A 20353-nucleotide genomic window follows, 5' to 3' on the forward strand; every position below is an offset into this window, starting at 1 on the left:
CTCCCCTCCCCCCCCCTCCTCCCCCCTCCCCCAATCCCCTCCTCCCCCTCCCCCTCCCTTCTCTCTATCGTTGAGTGGCACCACCCTCCAGCCAGGAACCTGTGTCTCAGCCCCCTCTGCTCCTTGAGAATTCACCAGGAAGCCCTGTTGTTCTACCTCCTGGCTGTCAGCCATCTTGTTGTTCTTTTCTTGCCAACGTCACTGCTTTAGATCAGGCCTCCAGCATCTCTCTCCTGATGTCTCTGTCCCCACGTTTGCCCATGTTTCAATCTGTCTCCACACTACAACAAGAACAAGTAATCTTTGTAAAATGTAAATCTAATTCATCTTGCTCCCCTGCTTAGCACCCTCCGTTGGCTTCCTGTAAGTCTTAGACAAGGCCTAAACTCCTTACAAGACGCTTTACAATAGGGCCCCAATTTAGCCTCATCTCTTGCCACATTTTCTTTCTTCCCTCTGCATTGAATGCTTCAGCCATATTGAATGATGTGGCGTTCTTCAAATTCCCCAAGCTACTCTTCCTCCAAATGCCAGGAGCCCTCTTCTTGTCCCTACTCTCCCTTCTCACTACCCAGCCTCCCTTCTCCAGCAGAAAGCCTACCATTCTTCAGGCCTTTGCTTCACACCCATCAATTCATCAAAGAAGCCTTTCCTGATCCATTCACTACCAACCACTTCCATAACTAGAGTCCAAAGAAAATGCCTTCCCTGCAATGCTCAACACAGTGCTCAACGCAGTGCCTGGGGAATAGTAGACGCTCCATCACTATTTGTTGAATGAATGAGTGTTTGAAGAATCCTTGATTTTTTGAAGGAACCGTATTACCTCAGGAACAATCACCAATTAACACTGTGCTCTTTGAATCACAATTTGAGGGCAGAAAATTATCAAGATGTTTGTATTTCACATTGAAATTAATTCAGTAAATGTAATAATCATTCTGATTTATCTCTTATCCAACCATTTGTCCATCTCTAAACATCAAACAAAAGGACATTCCATTTTAACAGCCAAATAATTTCTCAATTAAAAGTTATTAATTCACGAAACCTGGAAAACTAATTGCACATTTCCACGAACAGTGAAAACAGTCAGTGTAAGATGTGACTATAAAGTGAATTATTAATATTTTTAGCAAAAATACCCTAACTTAGTCACTTTGGCAAACAAGGCCTTCATTCTGATGATGGTGCCATTGCTCAAAACATCATAAAGCACCTTCCTGGATCTCATTCCCTTCAGCCCCTCCAGGGTTCTGGTCCCCTCAGTCCCATCTTTTGCCCCTGGACCAACTTCCTATAGCTCCTTCCCTTTCATTTAAAAACATGCTAGGATCTCTCCGGTCATTAACACATACAAACACATTTCCTTAGACCCTGCAACCCCTGCCATCTGTTGTTCTCTCTCCTTTCTTAAGAAGGAGATGTCCACACTCAGCCTCTACCCTTCACTACTTCCTAGATATTCTTAAATGCACTGTAGATTGATTTTTGTCTCTATCATTTCATTGAAACTCCTTTCCCTAAGCCCACCCATGAGCTCCACAAGGCCAACTCCAGCCAACACCCTCTATCCTTCCTGTCCTTGAGCTGTCTGAATCATTCGATGCTATACTACTTTATGTTGATATTATACATACTTTATCCTGAAACAGTACCACCCATTCCTGACTGAATTATCAGAACCAACAACCATTATGCTCTTTTAGGCTACTTTGCATATGTTTAATCTGATCTCTTCTGTGTTGAATAAAGTCTAACTCTCAGAAGGAAACCTTTAGCCTCCTGATTTCAAACATTTCATAGAAGCCCCTTCCTGGTCCCCATATATGGTCAGAATCATTGCTGTCTTCTTTTTAACATCTTTCAGACCCCTTCCAGCTTGGGCTTCATTGCTAGTTCTTCCCATGTCTCTGTCCTCCGAAATGTTGATGTTGATATTCCCCAGAATTGAAGCTTCAATCCTCTGCTTTCCTCCTTCTATATACTCTACCTCAATGATCAAGCAGATAATGCCCTGTCAATTAAAAAATTACATGGGTTGAAATACCTGCCACATGTCTCTTCTGTGACTCTTAACCTGATTCTGAAAGCTATCAAAACAAATGTTTGAACCATAATAGCACTGCTGAAATGAGTACATAATCTTTCCCAAAAGACTGAAACTCAAAAGACTCACAAGCTCATATGCATACAGGGGCAGGCAGATGGAACAAATGAATGAAGTGGACCTGATATAAGGCAGCAGGGAGTGGTGGAAACTGGGGCAGGAGAAGCAGCCCAATTAGATCCAGCTATACACTGTGCCGCAGTGGAATACAAGTCCAATGTAGCCATATCTGCTGAATTTTTCCAAATAGATTGGAAAGTCTAGTTTGGGTGGGAAATATTCCAATTTTAAAATTTTGCAACTTATTTTAAAAATCTAAAATATAGTGTGAGCCAACACTGTAGGAGGCAGGCAAAACATTCCAAGATCCAGTTTGGCCCATGGACTATCAATTTTTAACCTCTGCTTTAAAATATCATTCATTTGGCAATACATACAAATACGCATATGAAGTCAGAAGACTCCTGTTCTAGGCCTCGCTTCGTCGTTTACCAGCTGGATGGCCCTGAGCAAGATACCTAACTTCTCTGAACCGAACTTTACTTTCTTTAACCTCAGGGGATTCTTGTGAGGACCAAAAGCTAACAGCCATGAAAGCTCTTAAGAACTATTACATGCTACCAAAAAATTATAATGTTTAAATTTCATGACTTTTTCCATAAATTTCTGATATTTTAAAAATACTTTATTATATTTTGACACATCTCAAATTTTACACACAGGATCAAGATTGGTGACCCTCTTTTTCTGAAAACATGACCATATTATTGACCTTTTTTGGGTGGCTACTCAGAGTAAGATTTTTATAACTTCTTCCCAGTAACTAATGTATTTTTAGGATGTAGAATAACTTCAAGCTTATGAAATTTGTTCCATTTTAAAGCTCTTTCTTTTTCTTTCTTTCTTTCTTTCTTTGCAAGCACCCTAAGGGCAAAGGTAGCTAAAACACAACACTAGAATTTGGTAGAAATTATGGAGGTTAAGTCAAATTACATTAGGTTTCTTGGGTTGTGCTTTGTGTGAACGGATGACACCTACTGGCATAAACTGAAAAATCTGCTTTTTTCTTTTTAAGAAGAAATATGAATGTTCATCTTTTAAGCCAAAATAAGGAAAAGAAAAAAACACATCTAGCAGAATCCCACACTGTCAAAGTGTAATTGCTAGAGGTACAAGTCAAAAATTCCACAGAACCATGAGAAAATGTTCATGATACAATTAGTAGAAAAGGCAAGTTATATGTATTACATATATATGAAGTTAATGTTTAAATTTTTATATAAAAATTTATAAATAAAAAATATAAAGTATATATAAAAAATTCAAAGGATAGGCGCCAAGAATTAATTTGCTTGTATAACAAATGTTTGTTTATCCTTTCTGTTTTTCTGCACTTTTGAAATCTTTTGCTATGACCATGTATCATTCTCATAACAGGAACACCTAAACACTGTGTGTGTGTGTGTGTGTGTAATACTTTTTTCTTTAGTAAAAGTCATATGAAATTATCTTATACATGAGGAAACAAAATACCTAAACACAAAGGACGAAAGTGATCAAATAGCTTAATAACGACTTCACATTCTGGCCAGGCAAAGCCTCTGATTTGTTTCTTTTTTTAAGAAATATCCATTGTTACCTAATTGTTTTTCCAAATGAACCTAATAATCATTGCCAAATGTTCACAAGTTCTTTCTGTCCAACATCCTCACACCTCAAATCCCACTGGGATTTTGAGTCAATATAGTATTGAGTGCCCAGACCTCTATGTTACTACTTCTAATCCCAGGAGTATCCTACAGCCTAGTAATTCATAGCTTTCATTAACCATTTTATTTTAAAAGTCCAATGAAAGTTTAACACATATAAAATTAATCTCATATTTTTAATCAATGTCTATCTTTATTTCCTAAGCACTATTTCATGTCCTGAGGAGACATTAGTGGCTACAGGAAATTGGCATGTAACAAGAGTTTTTCCCACTCTTGAGTGCTGAACCACTTGAGAAGAAGGGCAAGGATCTTGCAAAGGCTAGTGGTGTTCACCAGGAGATTAAATGGGTGATGATAACTAAAGCAAATGAGTAGCTATTTTAGATTCATGATAGGTCAAGAAAAATCAGAGGCAGCTGAAAAGTTTGATGAAGAAGATAGAGCAAAATGTCTTGATGATTAAGCTAAGTAAAAGATGATAAAAGACAGAAAATGTGTTAATTCACATTTGTATGGCATGGTGGGAGGTTACATGACATCTACACATACACTGTAAATTAAAAACCAATGATTTGCACAGAACAGTTATTATCATTCCCACCTAATAGGAATGGAAACCTGAATCTCAGAAGTTGAATATTTTGCCCAAATTAGCTAGGCCAGAGTCAAAATCAGAACTCCTATATGCTTGCTTCAGATTAGTGTTCTTGTAAGTGTCTAGAAAGAAAGAGAGAAACATGCTGGGCTTAGAGAAGGTTATCTTGGAGGCTTTGTTCTAGGTCAGTCTCTGATAGTTTAGTTTCCTATGCCTAGAGAATGCAATTAGGAATCATCTTGGACCTAGCCTCTCCTCATGTAACCATTGATCATTCTCTAGATTATAGATGTATTAAAATGTCCAGACCTCTTTGATGTCAGCTTTTCATAAGTCATTTGATATCAAAATAGAAACAAAGATTTGGTGGGTGCAGTTATAAAGTTATGAAAATTAATGTCTCCCCAAAAAAGAAAATTAATGTCCCACTTTATTATCAAAACTTCAACCACAAAAGACTCTTAACTCTAGAGAACAAACTGAGGGTTCCTGGAGGAGAGGTGGTGGGGGATGGGATAATTGGGTGATGGGCATTAAAGAGGGCACTTGATATAATGAGCATTGGGTGTTGTATGTAAATGATGAATCACTAAATTCTACCACTGAAACTAATAATACACTATATGTTAACTAACTTGAATTTAAATTAAAAAAAACTTCCACCCTAAATCTTAGAATTATTTGTAACCATTATAGCAGGTTTATTATCAAGAAACTGTGAGCCCAATCTGGACTCTTGAGCAGTTTCCTCAAATGGCATATTGAATCATATCCCCAAGGAACAGGGGTGAGGACTATGAGGAAATTGTCAAGGATACCAAAGTTTATCCAGAAGAATAAATATTTTTTATACTAGGCCTGCCATACATATATTAAAATATATAAAGTTATAACAATTAGATCATTTTATACTGACACAAAGATAGAAAATTCAGTGGAAAAGTATATCCAGAACTAGGCACTTGTATTTATAAAAATTTAATGTTTGATAAAATCATTATATTGGGTAGGGTTCAGTTGCAGATAACAGAAACCATTCTCTCTAGATTAACCAGAAAATGATTTATTATCAGACATTACAAAATCTTTGGAAGGGTTGGAGAAGTAGACTCTGGGATTAGCTTCCAAAAATAATTCCCCGACCCTACACTTACAGGGTTCCTATGATGATCATAAAAGCTGCCATGACAGGAGGCTGCCATGTCAGGAATCTACAACTATAAGACTATCCTGCCTCTGTCATAATTTGCGCTAGCAAAATAGAGGTCTTTCACTTTTCTTCCATTAATGTGATTCCAAAAGCAAGTGCCATGTTGGCACATCTGATTGGCTGAACCAAAATTACATTTGAACCTCAGCTATAAGAGAGCCCAGAAAAGGTAGTTTTCCTATTTCCCACCTCTACAGTATAGGCAAGCTCACTTGGAGACTGGAATGGAACTTGAGCAAGCCAATTTTTAGTATCTACCAAAAACAGCATTTCACATCGACTAGAAGGAAAGAGTTATTTAATAAATAATGACAAAATATTTGGATAGCTGGTTGAAAAAAAAATTTTGTTTAGATCTATAGTTTACCATACACCAAAATAAACTGCATATGAATTAAAAAGTTATAAAATTCACATTAAAAAAAAAGAATATGAAGAAGTATATTCTAAGTATAAAAGCAACAAAAGAAATCTCCTAGAGAAACATTAATAGATTGGATCCAAAAAGAATTCTGCACATAAAAATTAAGGATTATAATTCAAACAGATTACAAACAATATTTATAAGAAAGAGGCAAAGGATTGATATTTTTCATATGTAAAATTCTATGAAAATTGACAGGAAAATATTAAGACCCCACAGAGAGGTTAGGCAAAGCACTTGAATATAAAATTGACAGGAAAATATAAAAATATGTGTCTATATATGATAATAACAAAAATGTAGTCAAAATATTATCAAAGAAAAACTCAAGACAAAGTTGTTTTATATTGATTAAAAAGTACAATTCATGATGAAGCTTTAGTAATCATAAATCTTAGTATTTATATAATGTATCATTGAAATATAGAAATAAAAACTGCCAGAAATATATAGAAAATTGACAGAAACAGAACAGCGAAGAGAGATTATTTTTAGTCTTTGAGAGTTCAAGTAAGCAAAAAGTTTAAAGATAGAATTAGAATAACAAATTATACAGGTTGATTTTATTAGATACATATTAGTCTATTAGAGAATATATCTGCTCTTCCAACACATCTGGAATATTTATAAAAAATGATTATGTACTGACTCAAAGAAACCCTCAATATAATTCAAAGGCAGAAGATATACACTTTCTTCGATCACTATGAAATTAAAAACTAGTAAAAAAAGTTTAAATGTTAAAATGATGTCTACTTGAAAATTTCAAAAATCACTCTCTATAATAACTCTTTGGTCAAAAAGTAAATAATAAATTGCAATTATAGACTATTTGGGAAAAATGACAATAAAACACAACTTACCAAAACATATTAGATGTGGCCAAAGCTATAATTGGCAAAAAATGTATTCATATAACTTTAGCTTTTTTATTATTAAATAAGAATAAAATAATACTAATGAGCTAATCACTTAGATCAAGAGATACAAAAATAAAAACCAAGCCTTTAAAAAGCAGAGACAGAGAATTAATATATATTTACAAACAGAAAAAATACTAAATTTGGAAACGTATTATACATAATAAAAGTTATGTTTTTATTTTAAAAATCATTAACTTGAGCAAGACTATCTTTGTATGAGGGAAAGAAAATATACATGCACAATGTTAGAAGAAAATACAGATACTGATGAGTTTTTTTTTTTTAATTTTAAAGAAAATACAACATCCAGTACCATGTACCTTTTTAAAATATGGTTGCAATGGCCAATTTTCTGGGACATAGAAAATTGAAACAAATAGAAAACTGAATAGGCTAATAACCTTGGAAGAAAATAAAAATGAAACCAAGAAACTAGTCCAAACAAAAAAGCTGAACCCAGACTATTCTATAAGTGAGTGCTTCAATTATTTTCAAAAACTAGATAATTCCCATGCTATTTAAACTATTCCAGACCACTAGAAGTAAAGATTAAAACATTAGTTTATTTTCTGAAAATGAGATAATGCTAAAAAATAAAGTTAACTCATAGAAGATCCACAGACCAATCTCATTTATGAATGTAGATACAAACATTCTAAATTAAATACTAAAAAATCTAATTTGTTGGCCTATTTTTTTTTAAGATTTAATTCATTTATTTGAGAGAGAGAGAGCAAGCATGAGCAGAGGGAGAGAGAGAGAATATCACACTCCCTGCTGAGAACAGAGCCTGACAGGGAGCTTGATCCCAGGACCCCAAGATCATGACCTGAGCTGAAATCAAGAGTCAGACACTTAACCAACTGAGCCACCCAGGTGCCCCTAATTCAGTGGCTTATTAAGGGAATAATGTACCAAATAGTATTTACTCCCAAAATGCAAGAATTGCTTAATATTAAGAAATCTATGTCTCATAAACTTAAAGGGGAAAAATATGCAATCATCTCTGTGGATGCTGAAAAGACCTTCAAAAAGTTCAGCATCCGTGCATGATTTTTAAAAAGAAAAATCTAATGTATCAGAACTAGGATACTTCTTAAACTGACGAAAAGTTTATACCTCCTACCACTAGACAGTATCATGCTTAATTATGAAGGGATTGTCTAGGGTTTGGAGGAAGGTACTACCCCCACTGTTTTTGAATATTCAGAAAGATATTTAAAAGAAATAGTGATATAAATTTTTTTTAAAAGAGGAGAAACAGTTATCAGATATTTGTTCTGATGTAGTTGATTATCAAGAAAATCCAAGGGCGCCTGGGTGGCTCAGATGGTTAAGCGTCTGCCTTCGGCTCAGGTCATGATCTCAGGGTCCTGGGATCGGGTCCCGCATCGGGTTCCCTGCTCAGTGCAGAGCCTGCTTCTCCCTCTCCCTCTCCCTCTGCCACTCCTTCTGCTTGTGCTCTTCTGTCTATCTCTCTGTCAAATAAATAAATAAAATCTTTAAAAAAAAAAAAAAAAAAAAATCCAAGAGAGGGGCACCTGGGTGGCTCAGTCATTAAGCGTCTGCCTTCAGCTCAGGTCATGATCCCAGGGTCCTGGGATGGAGCCCCGCATTGAGCTCCCTGGTCTATGGGAAGCCTGCTTCTCCCTCTCCCCGTCCCCCGCTTGTGTTCTCTCTCTCTTTCACTGTGTCTCTCTCTGTCAAATAAATAAAATCTTAAAAAAAAAAAAATAAGTTTAGTAAGGCAGCCAAGAGCAAAATAAATACAAAAAAAGCCAGTAGTTTCTTATATGTGAGGGAAAAAAATAATGGTTAGAAAACTATAAAGGGAAAATAACAATAAGTATACAAAGCCTATATCAAGAAAGCTATGAAACTTACCAAGGGACATAACAAAAGATGTGAATAAATAGAAAGGCATACAATATTTCTGAAGGGGAAGACTCCATCTGATGAAAATATCAGTTTCTTCAAATTTATAATGTTTTTCCAGCAAAATACCGACTGGATTTTTGATCTTTGAAAATTTTTACCAAATGATTCTAGAATTCTTTTGAAAAAAATAAAGTTGAAAATAACCAAAATAATTAATGGACTAGAATGTGAAGTGTCAAAGTGGTTGAGCCCCAAGAATGGGTGTAAGAATTAGCTAAACTGAATACAAAGTCCAGAAGCAAATCCACACAACATAGGAATTTGACAAAATGATAGATACCTAAATTTCAAGGCAGTGGAAGAAACATGTATTTTTCATTAAATAAAGTTAGGAATAATTAGCCAACTATTTTTAAAAAATTAAGTTAGAATAGAGCTCTAACCTCACATAAAATGGCAAAATAAATTCCGGATTCAAAATTAAATTTTTAAAAAAATCATAAAAGAGTTCGGAGAAAATTTAGATGAGAAAAGTTTATCTTAACCGCTTGGAAGGATAAAGTCCTCCATGGTTATTTCTCACACATTCTCCTCATCTCTATTATGTTTTTTAAATCAACAATCATGTGTTAGAAAAAAAATAGTAAAGATATTTTTGGAAAAATACATAGATGACTATGTGCCTGATCTCAGGGTGAAGAAAGTATTTTAAACCTAAAAACAAAAGGAAACTAAGACATAAAGGAAAAACCTTAATAAATCTAATTCATAAAAACTCACAAATGTTCATGCATCAAAATCTAAAGTTAGGGAGCCTGGGTGGCTCAGTCGGTTAAGCGTCACCTTCAGCTCAGGTCATGATCTCAGGGTCTTGGGATTGAGCCCCACATCGGGCTCTGTACTCAGCAGAAAGTCTGCTTGAGGATTTTCTCTCTTCCTTTCCCTCTGCCCCTCCCCCTACTCGCGCGCTCTCTCTCTCTCTCTCTCTCTCTCTTGCTCTCTCAAATAAATAAATCTTTAAAAAAAAAAATCTAAAGTCTAAAATCTAAAGGTCAACTGCGAAGGCAGAAAAGATATTTGTAACTCTGACAGCAAAAGGCCAGTATAATCAATATATAAAACTTCTTACAAGTCATCCACAGTAAGATGAACACTCTAAAAAGTAGATAAAGGGCTCAAGTAGGCAATTTACACAAGGAGAAAGGCAAAAATTCAAAGTCCACTTAAGAAAAATAAAGTTCAAATTCCCTAGTAAGCGAAATGAGATGGAAAGCAAGACATAAATTTTTGTCCTCCCAAGTTGGCAAAGATATTTAAATGATATTTAAAAGATATTAAATGATATCTAAAAGATTTTATTTTTTTTTTAAGATTTTATTTATTTGAGAGGGAGAGAGAGAAGCGAGAGCACAAGAGCAGGGGGAGGGAGAAACAGGGTCCCCACTGAGCAGGGAGCCCAATTCGGGGCTGGGGCTCCATCCCAGGACCCTGGGACATGACCTGAGCTGAAGGCAGACGCTTAACCAACTGAGCCACGCGGGTGCCCCGATATCTAAAAGATTTTAAATAAAATCGAATGTTCAGTTTTAGATCAGGAAATAAGAAACAGGCACTTTTATCCATAGCTGGTAGTGGTGAACACTGATACAACCTCCTTAAGGGTAAGTTGATAATAAATATCACAAGTCTTAAAGCACATCACACAGTCTCCAGACCAAGCAGCCTCTCTCTCCCAGGAAGACTGCTCTACCATTTTATCAGATATTTCCAAACAGATCAGGGCCCTTACTTACTGAAACTCCAATGGACCCTCAAGCCCATATGCAGATGTACATCTACATCATAAATGAAGTTATGTCTACACAAACTCCAAACATCCAGATATTGTTTTATCTTCTTTATAGCCACTTAGAATCATCCAAAGAACTGAATTTTATTCTTTTAATTGTTTACTGTTGAGTAATGTGCCAAAGTAGATACCTATTTCAGCTTTGAAAATTTGCCCTGGAAATAGCCAAAACATATGTATCATCAGAAAGAGAAAAATAGCAAAACAAACAGAAAAGGTAATAGGAACTATTCTGTTTTTCCTTCCCAGACCAAGGGAAGGAGGCTTTGGAATATGGTTAATGTAACTTAAAGATCTATAAGACATAAGAGCAACTTCTAAATGTGCTATATTTTTCATTGCTCCAGTAACCTGGTTGCTATTGTATATATATATATATAAAAAAAAACCCAACCTAAAAATTAATGCTCCGTATTCCATGAAGACCATGTCTTCATTCTGCATTATTTCATCAAACAAGTGGTATTCTTTACAATGAATAGGTGGCTTCTATCCCCACAAAAACAGGCCAGCTGACAGCCTGTAGGGAATTTTACTTTTCTGCTAAAAAATATACTTTCAACATTGCTAATGCACCCATCCCTGTAATACAACACTAAGCATAGGACTGAACCCAGACCATTTGATGATAAATAATGTGTATAGAACCCAATGTAAAGCAATATTGATTTTTAAGATCACAGAGTATATATTAGTCAGAAATTTCCATTACAAGTGACAGAAACCCAAATTGGCTTAAGAAAAGAAAAGGAATTATGGTTCATGAAACTTAAAGTAAGTTTAAGAGAACTTCAGGTATAGCTAGATCCAGAAATCTATCTTTATTTGTATCTCCTTTCTGCTGTTTTCTGTTTTGGCTTCATGCTGAACTTAATGAACCCTGGGCTTACATCCTTCCAGCTTTACAAATGTGACAGCTTATAAAGAGTATAGGGGCCCCGGGTGCCGGGTGGCTCAGTTGGTTAAGCGTTGGACTCTGGATTTCAGCTCAGGTCATGATCTCTGTGGTGAGATCCAGCCCAGCCTCAGGCTCTATGCTCAGTGGGGAGTCTGCTTCCTTCCCTCTCCCTCTGCCCTTCCCCCCACTTGCATGCACTTTTTCCCTCTCTCCCTCTCAAATACATAAATCTTGAAAAAAAGAGTATATAGCACTAGCAGAAGTCATGGTCTGATGCACCAACTGATAGAGGCACAGGACTTTTAAAAAAATAATCCCATGGCAAATGGGATGCAGAGCAGTGCTTAGCCCTGGAGCCCAGAGGCCAGGTCAGCCCCACCCCCACATGAACTAAGAGTCCAGGAAAGTGGCCCCTAAAGGAAAACCAAGGTGCTGCTTCCAGAAAGGAAGAAAAGGAATGTTGAGCAGACAAGAACAGCAGAAGTCTGCACAGATGAGAAAATGCTTCCTTCATCTTGACACTGCTGATAAAATAAACGTTCAAGGCACAGTATGAAAACTCATTGCAGTAGGATGTATAACAAGACTCTTAGACTAAATAATTGACAGTGATTAACAGAAGGCTTTTCGTAGTCATTTCATCATTAAAAATAGAGGAGGAGAAAATGGGAGCCTGGAATTAACTCTCACTGTTGGACTGCTCCTCATATGCCACAAAAGATAAAGCACAAGGAGTGAGAAGGACCTGGTCCTCCCTGCTCTGCTTTGGGAGGCTGACCTTACAGACCACATCGACTTCCTCAAACTCTGGCTTCCATGTGCTTTCAGCCGAGGGAGCAATGGCAGGAGATCACAGGGCAGGAGGAAAGTGAGGCTGCCTATCCTCTCATTTACCTCCTTTCAAAAACCATAGCTTCTGTCCTGGAGCCCTCTAACACCTACATCTACCCCTATGGTTCTGTCTGCATTCTGGTAAGCATTCCCTGACCTTGACCTTCAGACTAGAGGTGGTAATGGCTTCCTGCTGTTGCTTGCCCTGGGATGTCTATCCATCCCTTACTGGCTTTCCTTAACCCTGCTCACACCCTTGCAAATAGTCTCTTTATTCAACTTTCCTCAGCTACTCCTGCTTGTGTTTACTGCTTATTTCCTTTGTGGGGGGCGGTGGGCGAGGGTACCCCATTGATCCCAAGGACCAATTTTGTAAAGAGATGAATTTAGTAAGTGTCTGGCTACATCTTATTATTTCAGGGGTGGGGCAAGGAAAAGACATTGATCTCACTTCCCCCTTCACCTACTGATCTACTCATTATTGGGTGGATTTCCTTTAAATGGAGACAAAGCCTTTCATTACACTGTTATGGGGAAGACATAGCATGCAAATTGCCCTGAGTTAAAATTGTTCCACTATATAAATGACTGATAACAGATTCTCTCTCGAGAGATAGCACTGATGATAGAGGGAGATAGAACAGTGAGGCACAGAGTCTGATAAGGATAAAGAAAATGGTGACAACACAGTGAAGACAGGATCCAGGAAAAAAAAAAAAAAAAAAGACTGTGCATACCAAAGCTAGATTTTTCAACTTGTAATTTTGAAGGCTAGCTCTAAAGCTAAACATCTCTATCAGCCTAGAACAAATGAGGTTACCCATGGTTAGGAGCTGAATTGTGTCTCCCCCAAATTTTTTATGTCGAAGTCCTACCCCCAATACCTCAGAATATGACTATATTTGGAGATACGACTTTGAAATCAAGGTAAAGTGAGGTCAGGTGAGTGAGCCCTAATCCAATATGACTGGTGTCCTTCTAAGAAGAGGAGATTAGGACAGATGGTCGGAAAGGAAAGACTGTGTGAAAACATAAGGAAAAAACCAACCATCTATTAGCAAAGGAGAGAAGCCTGGAACACATCCTTCCCTCGTGGACCTTTAGAAGAAACCAATCCTGCCAACACCTTGATCTTGTACTTCTAGTCTCCAAAATTGTGAGAAGTTTCTGTTCTTTCCCCCAATCTGTAGCATTTTGCCATGGCAGCTCTAGCAAACTAATATATCCCCATCCCCCAAGGGTCCCCAGCTTCTCTTCTGGGGGAGAAAAAAAAAAAAAGCCTCCTCCACAAGACCAAGAAAAACACATCAATCCATTGCTTTAGCATCATGAAGCTTCAACTTATATATATAAACCCTACAGCAAGCTGTCTTGTTACCTATCTATTCATCAATATATGCCAGCAGATCCATCATTTGAGGCAATAAAATTGTCAGTGCGTTTATGTGCCAGCCATTTGGGAGAATTAACCTATTTATAAACAAGGACTTGGCATGTTAGGACTTAATATGTTCTCTTTTCTCACACAATGATCCTGTACAAGGATTACTAGATGGCAAGGTATGGCAATTCAACTGATTGAACAGTAAGAAATAAAATAATAAAATAAGAGGTCAGTTCCCTACCCAGCCCCTAGGTGTTGCTACTCCAACAAAGGTTATTCATAGAGCCTTATCTGAGACTGTGAGGGCTCCTCGAGCCCATACCCTGATCTAAATCAAACCCCTTAATTTGCAGGATTTGCTTGTCTATTCAGTTTGTTGTTGGTCAATGCCCTATATGAACAGGGAAAGTCTAAACAGCAATGAGAACAAAGCAAAGAAAGAGCCCCAGGCAATCACATTTATTTTTTTTTTCTCTCTATAGGAGTAAATACTACCGGGATACCTCCTGCTTCTATTGCAATTATTAAAAAGTAATAAGTCATGGGAATGTAATGTACAGCATAGGGAATATAGTTAATAATATTGTAATAACTTTGTATGCCCACAAATGGTAACTAGCCTTATCATGGGGATCATTTTGAAATGTATAAAAATATCGAAGCACTATGATATACACCTGAAACTAATGGGATATCGTATGTCAGCTATAGTGGAAATTTTTTTTTAAAAAAAGCAACAGAATTCTCTTTCGAAATTTGTGCTTGGGAACCCATTGTCTTAGAAATAAATGTAAAAGCATCAAGTAGGTTTGGGACTGATTATTTTATTTTTATTTATTTATTTATTTGACAGAGAGAGAGACAGCAAGAGAGGGAACACAAGCAGGGGGAGTGGGAGAGGGAGAAGCAGGCTTCCCACAGAGTAGGGAGCCCGATGCGGGGCTCGATCCCAGGACCCTGGCATCATGACCTGAGCCAAAGGCAGACGCTTAACGACTGAGCCACCCAGGCGCCCCGATTTGGGACTGATTAAAAAACAAAGAAAATAAAAACCAAACCGCTACGTTTTTAAAGATCTCAGCCTCAAAAATGGAATGTCATCTGTGACAGAAACCCTATTAATGGAGTCATTTGTTTTATACGGTCTCATTTTAGTTTCAAGTTCCAGAGCTGTTCATTTTTATTTAATTTAGTGAAGCTTCATGTTCTTAACAATAGTTTCTATGAGTGAGTTTTTCCCTCAAATATATAAAATTAGAAGTTTTGTCTCATTCTCAAATGTGGTATTTATTACCCCCAGTGCCTAGTAATTTTTCCTGTGGAATACAACTTGATTCCCAAAAGGGAAAACTGGATTCCCTTCACAGACTGTCGCTGGCTACAAACTCTACCGAGGCGGCAGTACCCCACTGGGAGAGGCCCGCTCAGGGTGCAGGGGTGAAGAGCTGGGCTGGGCGGGGCTTCTGCGGCCACACCTTCTGGGGGAGAAGCTTCCTAGCTGCCTGGAAGCCCACAGGCAAGGGACGAACTTGAGTTCCGTTTTCTCCAATGTAAAATGAAGACAATGACAATACCTACCTCACTCGTTTGTTGTGGGCATTGGGTAAGTTAACACAAGTCAAGTACTTCTAGTATCTAACACGTTTCGTTTGCTGGATAAGTGTGAGTTACGCTGACGTTGAGGTAGCAAACAGCACGTGACTCTCACCCCTTATTCACACGTCTCCACTGTGACCTGTGTGGTTAATTGGTCAATACCGCAGGTTGTCTTTTAGGGGTCCTGCGCTGGGGCTGTGGTGGTGGTGAGGTTTATGTGATACCAGCTTTCTCGGTGAGTTTTGTTTTGAAGATGCAGGGGTTGTTTAAGGACCTTTAAAAAAACAAAACTGGAGGGTATTATGCTAAGCGAAATAAGTCAATCAGAGAAAGACATGTATCGTATGATCTCACTATATGAGGAATTCTTAATCTCAGCAAACAAACTGAGGGTTGCTGGAGTGGTGGGGAGTGGGAGGGATGGGGTGGCTGGGTGATAGACATTGGGGAGGGTATGTGCTATGGTGAGCACTGTGAATTGTGTAGGACTGTTGAATCACAGACCTGTACCTCTGAAACAAATAATACATTATATGTTTAAAAAAAAAGAAGAAGAAGAAGAAGATAGCAGGAAGGGAAAAATGAAGGGGGGGGAATCGGAGGGGGAGACGAACCATGAGAGACTATGGACTCTGAGAAACAAACTGAGGGTTCTAGAGGGGAGGGGGTGGGAGGATGGGTTAACCTGGTGATGGGTATTAAAGAGGGCACGTTCTGCATGGAGCACTGGGTGTTATGCGCAAACAATGAATCATGGAACACTACATCAAAAACTAATGATGTAATATATGGTGATTAACATAACATAATAAAATAAAATTAAAACAAAACAAAACAAAACAAACCTCCAACTTTGTCTGGTCCAACCCATAAGATTTAGTAAAAAGTTAAAGCTATTCCTTATTTTGTGCTCAGAAGCTGAATGTAAAGACAAGAGGCTAATGTAAAATGTGAGAAAAGATGGGGCACCTGGGTGGCTCAGTCGGTTTAGCTTCTGACTCTTGGTTTCGGCTCAGGTCATGATCTCAGGGTTGTGAGATGGAACCCAGCGCCAGCTTCGTGCTCAGCACAGAGTCTGCTTGTCCCTCTCCCACCCCTTCTGCTCCTCCCCCTGCTCAAGCTCTCTCTCTCAAATAAATAAAACCTTTAAAAAAGAAAAGAAAAAGAAATGTGAGAAAAAAGAAGATGTGTCAGAGGAACTTAAATGTAGCACTCGACATTAGTTTCAGGTCTGGGGTGGGAGGTTTTCTCTTATTGTCTTATAGTGGGGAAAATTCCCTTGACTCTCTCCTTCCTATCAAATTCCGTCCATGACCATCGTGGGAGAGAGGGAAATAGTCATTACTTTCCCCTAAGTCGTTTCCAAATTGACAACCTTGTTGGATATATTTAGTTTCATGTTGGTAGTGCTTTCCCTAAGTACCCCCAGAATTTAATGTTATAATATCAATCCTTCAAGGACATAAGTTATCCAAGCCAGATTCCAGAAGTTTCATTGTGCTGTCCCAGCAGTGCATGAAGTAGATAAAACAGTGTGTACCACAATCTGGAAAACCCACCTGCTGGGTCCAAGAGAAGTCAAGAGTGAAAGCATCATGGGCAGGGTTACTCTCTATAGATAAAAGTACCCTCCGATTGTCCAGAATTTGAACCCAGAAATTGTTGAAGTCACCTTAAAGTGATGCAAAATATCCAAGGAGGGTCCTTTGTGTACACGAGTCCTCTTTCGAAGACCCCAGAGGAAGCTGGAAAGCACAAGGTGTCTGATGCAGCACCTGATTGGTCGGATGGTAAAACACGCAAAGGCAGGGGCAGCAGATGAGGTGGATGAGGAGAGTGGGAACTTTGGCCAAAGTGGGGGAGATGGAAGAGGAAAACGTAAGAGCGGACAGAGAAAGGACTCAGGCATGAGAAATAAAGTAAAAGAAGAAAGGAGAGACAATAGCCAGAGGAACAGAGGACTGTGAGAAGAAAACTAATCTTTCTAGGGAAAGATTTAACAAAGGAGCTGATTTACTGCGAATACTGCCTTTCTAGGCTTAAATATTTTCTTAGAGCTTCTATAAAAGGGGGTACCTCTGAAACAGAGACTTGATCTACAAGTTCCCTAAATTTGAAACATTCTTGTAGTCACAGGGACAATTTTGTTGTTGCTATTCTTGAGTTTTGTTTCTGTTTCTGTTTTGTTTTTTTTTTTTCCCAAAGCCCCTTGGGCTATGATTATCTTAATATTTGTGTTTTTACTAGATTTGTCCTTACATTTTTTTACTTAAAACTTAAAGAGGGGCACGCAGCTGGCTCAGTTGGTAGAGCGTGCGACTCTTGATCTTGGGGTCTTGAGTTCAAGCCCCAGGTTGGGCATAGAGATTACTTAAAAATAAATAGATAAATAAACTATTAAAAGAAAGCCTTTCATTTAAATAAAAAACTTTAAAATTTTTCATATCAGTAATTAATTGGAAAGCCATTATTATCTGCCAAGAATAAAAGGCAATGACAAAAATAAAATGGAAACAAATAATGCATTAAATTCTAGCAAGAGAGTTTGAGATTAGCATATGTTAGCAATGTGCTAAAGATACCAGGGAACTAAATGAGACTTGTTCTTTGATGCAATCAAAAAGAATGAAAATTGAAATGGGAAAAAATATTCTCACTTTCTGAGTCAATGTTATTCAATATCCGAATACAACCCAAAGTCATTTTTTCTTACACCTCTTAAAATTAATGGTATCCATTCCACCCTTTAGAGAGCACTGGGGCTATGAACATTTCATTCCTTAGAAAGGACTGTGCTCTTTACACATTATACATTTTCTCATTAGACCAGAAAATAATGTTAAACAGACTTAGTCAACCCTAGCTCCCTTCTACGGGCTAATCATTTGTGGGGGCTCTCAGAGTTTCTAGGGGAAGGCCTAAGGCCAGAGCTGGAAGGGGTGTCACCCCAGAGAAATGCTGCCAAGGAGTCACTGGGCTCCTGAATGACATCCCATCTCTGCATCTATTCCTGTGCTGTCCAATATGGCAGCCTCCAGATACATGTGGCTACTGAACACTTAAAAAAAAACACTTAAACATTTACTGAGATGTGCTGTCAGTGTAAAATGCACAGCAGATTTTTTAAGACCATGTAAAAAACCCATAAAATCTCATTAATAATTTTATAACGATTACATGTTAAAGTAATATTTTGGATGTTTTGAGTTTAATAAAACATTAAAGCTAAGCTCACTTTCTTTTTTTAAGATTTATTTGAGAGAGAGAGAGAGCATGTGCAAGTGGGGGGAGAGGGAGAGAATCTCAAACAGACTTCCCACTGAGCGGGGAGCCCAACGCAAGGCTCAATCCCACAATCCTACAACGCATGAGATCATGACCTGAGCTGAAACGAAGAGTCGGACACTTAACCAACTGAACCACCCAGGCGCCCCTACTTGTTTCTTTTTAATTTTTAAATTATTTAAACCAATTTTAGACTCACAGAAAAGTTGCACAGTTGTAGAGTTCCCATATAATCTTCACCTTGCTTCCTCGCAAATTAGTATCTTACATAACCATAGTGTAATTCTCAAAACCAAATAATTAACATTGATACAATACTATTAACTACAAATTATACTCACGTTTCACCACTTTATTCTACTGATTTTGTTTTTTTGCTTTGTTTCCAGGATCCAATCCAAGATTCCACATGGAATTTAGTTGCCGTGTTCCTTTAGTCTCCTCTAATCTGTGACAGTTCCTCAGTCTTGCCTCATCCCTCATGACCCTGATGCTGTTGAAGAGTACTTACCTTTTATTTTGCAGAATGCCCCTCAGTTTAGGTTTACTTAGGTTGAGGTTTAGGTTTATTAGGTTTCCTCATGATTGGAATGAGGCTATTGCTTTGGGGCAAGAAAAATTACAGATGAGAATTGTCCTTTCCAGTGCATCCTATCAAGGAGTTTGGGAAGTTACTATGCCTTATTACTGCTGACTTTTACTTTTATTTAGTGTGGCTACTACAAAAGCTTTAATTACATAAGTGGCCCACAGTATTGTTCTATTGGGCAGCGCTGTTTGACACCATATATGAAATATTAAGTACATGACTTAAAAGAGCATGTTCACAGCAGAAAATGTATGGATTTAATTACCTATCATTTTCTAGGCCCTTTTGATGTATTTCACCTTTTAATCCTCATAACAACTAAGGTTTATTGAGAACCTACTCTATGCCAGACTCTTTTTTAAACACTTACTGTATTAAATCATTTAATCCCAGGGCACCTGGGTGGCTCAGTTGGTTAAGCATCTGCCTTCAGCTCAGGTCATGATCTCAGGGTCCTGGGATTGAGCCTCACATGGGGCTCCCTTCTCAGTGGGGAGTCTGCTTCTCCCTCTCCCTCTGACCCTCCTCCCCGCTTGTGTGCTTTCCCTCTCTCTCTGTTTCAAATAAATAAATAAAATCTTTAAATCATTTAATCCCTACAAAATCTGATAAGGTAGATGCTGCTATTATCCCTGCTTTGCAACCAAGGAACCTGAGTGACAAAGAGGTTGTAAGTTGTACAAGGTCCTTCCATTTGTTAAGTGGCAGATCCAGAATCTGAAATATGGGGAGAGCATCCCAGAGTCCAGGCTTATAACTACTACACTTTCTTAAAGCCACAGTGTCAGTTGACAACTCAAGCTTTACCAACTGTAAATTGTTTTTTTTTTGTTTTGTTTTGTTTTTTATTAACATATAATGTATTATTTGTTGCAGGGGTACAGGTCTGTGATTCATCAGTCTTACACAATTCACGGGGCTCACCATAGCACATACCAGCGCCAATGTCTATCACCCAGCCACCCCATCCCTCCCACCCACCACCACTCCAACAACTCTTTTCTGAGATTAAGAGTCTCTTATGGTTTGTCTCCCTCTCTGATTTCATCTTGTTTCATTTTTCCCTCCC

The 20353-nt window shown here is 37.9% G+C and overlaps 1 protein-coding gene across 1 annotated transcript in view; it reads right to left on the reverse strand.

The window, feature by feature from the left end:
• The window catches only part of ICOS (inducible T cell costimulator), a 79037-nt gene that overhangs the window by 26470 nt on the left and 32214 nt on the right, over positions 1-20353 (reverse strand). Inside the window, exon 2 of the mRNA XM_032403950.1 lies at positions 157-281. The gene's annotated coding sequence lies outside the window, so the exon portion shown is untranslated. The remainder of the gene's footprint in view (positions 1-156; positions 282-20353) is intronic.

Source organism: Phoca vitulina, unplaced genomic scaffold (assembly GCF_004348235.1).
Source record: "Phoca vitulina isolate PV1807 unplaced genomic scaffold, GSC_HSeal_1.0 scaffold1, whole genome shotgun sequence".
Lineage (NCBI taxonomy): Eukaryota > Metazoa > Chordata > Mammalia > Carnivora > Phocidae > Phoca > Phoca vitulina.